This window comes from Hylobates moloch, unplaced genomic scaffold, assembly GCF_009828535.3.
Source record: "Hylobates moloch isolate HMO894 unplaced genomic scaffold, HMol_V3 SCAFFOLD_91, whole genome shotgun sequence".
Taxonomy (NCBI): Eukaryota; Metazoa; Chordata; class Mammalia; order Primates; family Hylobatidae; genus Hylobates; species Hylobates moloch.
In genome coordinates, this window is record NW_026652366.1 from 82,334 (window position 1) to 86,440 (window position 4,107).

Sequence of the window (4,107 nt, forward strand, 5' to 3'; positions counted from 1 at the left end):
TCAGTCTTTTTTCCCGTTTTTCCAGATTCGTTAAAAGTATCTTGCAAAGGACAGAGGTAAATACATGCAAATTTTAAACTCCATCTATAAATTCATAAAAGTGTAGGTAATAGATGTCTTTTTCGATCAAAAGATGGGAATTTTACATATTCACATGCCAGGTGAATGACTGCAAATGGTAAAGTTGTAGCTCTTTCAGACAAGGGCAGATTTGAGCATAAAGAAAATTGGCTTTATCAAATTTGCTGTTTCCCATTTTAAGGGCGCTTTTCATCTCTGTTGCAGCACTTGTCTGTTTCCACAGAGGTTGTTCTTGCCGGCACGGGGAGCTGGGGCTGCCCTGGGAATGAAGGAGCCACTTGGCTGCGCTTGCAGACAGCCAGTGCCTTGACCTCGCAGGGAATTGCTTCTAATGTGCCCTATTCCTGGTTCAAAGGTTGATACTTTTAGTACAAATTTATGTAATGATCTCATTTCAATGATATTATGAGTTGTATACAATAGCAGTCCCCAACCTTTCTGGTGCCAGGGACCAGTTTTGTGGAAGACAGTTTTTCTACGGACCAGGGTGTGGGAGCAAATGGTTTTGGGGTCATTCAAATGTAGTACATTTATGATGCGCTTTATTTCTATTATTATTGTAATACGCAATGAAATAGTTATAGAACTCACCATAATGTAGAGTCAGTGGGAGCTCTAAGCTTTTTTCTGCGACTGGTCAGTCCCATCTGGAGGTGATAGGAGACAATGACAGATCATCAGACATTGGATAGTTACGAGTGTGCAATCTCGATTCCTCATATATGCAGTTCACAACAATGTTTACGCTCCTGTGCGAATCTAATGCTGCTACTGATCTGACAGGAGGTGGAGCTCAGCTGGTCACGTGAGCCATGGGGAGCAGCGGTAAAAACAACACAGCACAGCATCTCTTGCTTCTGCTGCTCACCCTCGATAGGCAGCCGCATTCCGTGGCTCGGGGTTGGAGACCCTTGGTATACAACAAAGTGCTAAAGAAATCTAAATTGTTGGTTAGTTTCTAATCCATAACCAAAATTACTGCTTGGCTTCATATATTTTTATTTCCTCTATGTCCCTGGTTTGAAATCTCCTGTGAGCTTTCAGGAGTTAAAAGCACAGGCTCTGGAGAGAGACACCAGGGTTTGAATCTTGCCTCTAGTGCTCTCCACCTGCATGGTCTTAGGTCAGTTATTAAGGATCTCTGAGGCTTCGTTTCCTCACCTGCAAAAGGAGTACGCTTTACTCCCTGTCGTTAAGTCATAAGGGTATTTTATGGATGTTGTGAGAATACGGTGTTTTCACACTCCGAGCATTGACCAGCAGTTAGTAGACACTCTAGGGAAGTAGCTGATACTTGAGTTTTTGTGGCATTTCTTTTCACCAGGCCGCAAATCTAGGAAACCAACACAACGGGAAACCTGCCTTGCCGTAGGTTAATCACTAAGGTCATAGCCAGGGAAGGGGATTCTACAAGCAGTCCTTTGAATAAGTTACTTAAGCCTCCTGGTCTCTGGGCTCTTGCCTGACAAAAGCTACAACTGGAAAACAGTTAAGTTCCTGTGTGAGTTTACTGTTTTCTCATAACCCGTTTGACAAAATTTTTAAATTCAAATTTTACTTTTTCAAACTTCTCAATGTAATTGCCGATCATGTTTTTGTAATCCATGTATGCTTTAGCGAGGATTTATTTTATATAATCACCATTTTTAAGTCAATAGCCAATATTTCTGTATTCTAATCCTGTCTCTTTTAGTGTGTGAGCACTAGCAAATCTCTTTACACATTTTTACAGGCCTTTTGAGAATACATTGACAAATATACTGAAGTGCATAAATGTAAGTTATTGCTGTGGCTTTAAAAACAATACTGTGTTTATTTGAAGTAATTCCCTTTTACCCAATTGTTACATATCATTCACATATTTTAATAGTATATATAATAAGTTTTATTAATTCCACCAAGAAAATAGCAGGCCCCCATTTCCTAGTACCTTCTCTTGGATGTGTATGTTATCAACTTATTAAGCATTTGCTACATTTCTAATACATGCCAGGTTACTGAAGTTTGGCTTCAAAATAGTTAGAACAACAACTGATTACCATGGTCTTAATTCTATTGTCAGGATTTAGGATTCTTTTGTTTCATTCCTCTATCTTTTTCTCCTTTCCAGTTAGCCTCTGTTTTTTGTTTGTTTTTTGTTTTGGTTTTGGTTTTTGCCAGACAAAGTGGTAGCTTCAGAGCGAAGTTTTGAAATGGGGCTGGGGCTGGTGTAGATGATCAGTGTCGGGTGTTATAAAGTGTAACTGAGTAGCAATCGGTCTCTACTTGGTCTCTCCACTTTCTTCTCTCGGCCCTCCTCTCATGAGAGTGTGCTCGTGTGCTCACTCGCTCTCCTCTCACCTTGTTTGTCCTTCAATCTGAGTTTGTGCATAATGTTCTAAGTGCAATGAATTCCTCCCAACTCTTGGTTTCAATTTTATAGACGTTAGGTTCACCATTAAGAAAATCACAGTGTAAAAAATATATTTTGTGAGATATGATGAAATAAATTTGCATATTATTATTTAACATCTTTGAGCCATTTCACTGTTTTTTTTTATGTTGTTGAGATAATGAAAACAGACCTGGAATAAACTCTAGGGGTCACTACTTACTCCCCTCCCTTGCCTATGAGCAAATCAGTTAGAGCCTCCCCTCTTTTTCTACAGCCATGTGGTCTATTTAAGATTAAATATATTAATACTAATGATCAGAGGAGAAAATAAAATGGAAACTCCATGAGCTGTTCTGAAGAAGCACAAGTCTTATCCAAAGTCTTTCCATAGAAAAGTGGCGTATCTGAGGGAGAAAAGATTGAAAAGACATCTTGATATAAAAATTCTAGTAGTGAATTTTGCACTCTTAAGATAATTTATGGATCCTTATCATTCAGGAGAAGCTGGTGCTGATCACACAGAAGGCATAAGAGTGGAGGGGAAAACACTGGAGTAAAGTATTTGCAATGACAATTGAAAGGAAAAACGCTGTTACTGTTTTAATGTCATTTGTAAATGGTTTTATTGTCATAAATATACGTCATGTGGATGCTATTTCATGCTTGGGGGCAAAATCTGTTTAGATTTTTGTTTCCAATAGTCTATTACACTGTAATTATAAAATAACTTGCCCAAAATAACTTGGTGCATTGATTTAAAAAAAGAGGATCAGTGGAATTCTTGACAAATTTGTCTAGAATGCAATTGGGGGAAAATTTATTTTCTTCCCCAGACAAACTTTTATTAGAGAGCAGTGTTTAGCAGAGTGTAATTTCTTAGGAGGAAATTTCTATTTAGTGCAAACTATGATATACCATATCTATTAAATCACCATAACCAAATGAAATTCCTCTCAGGGTCCTAGGAGAAGGTAGACTATGTCATAACCATGAGGTAAACAATGATATATTTAAATAAATTGATAAGCCTTTAATGGTGTAAGCCTCCTTAGGGAGAAAAACTATCAGTTAAAGCAATATGCAGTGGTTTAATTGCAGTATTTTTTCAGCACCAAAACATAAGATGTGATTTTAGAAAAATTTCTTCTCCAAGCCAGTATTCATGGCATGAGAAACCTGGGGCCTAACTCCTGAGATAAAGGGGCACCTTGTTTAGGAAAGCACATGTAGGATAGATTCTGACATAGATTTGCTTTGTGGAATCAGTACAGTTAGCTTTATTTATAAACCTCACTTCTGAAATTTAAACATTAATTTTTGTTTCTGCTTTTATACTTCCTGGTTGATCCTGAAAACTCAGGCAGTCAATTTCAGTTCAGGGGGAAGGCAGTTAAGGAGACCTCATCTTCCAGCTCAGCTTTGAGTGGATTCTCTCCTTTGCCTCTTCTCTTTTTCATTCCCTGATGGGAGACCACTGATTCGATCCCCAAGTCTTGGCCAAAAATGTAGGATTCCCTCATTCCATAGAACTTAACTGAATGGGCGTGGATTTCTTCCTGAGCCAGTGAGATCCTGGCTCTGATGGGAGGGGATTGCTGGGATATTTCAACAAATATCGGTGGAGCACTTCCATGCCCCAGGCATTCTAGAAT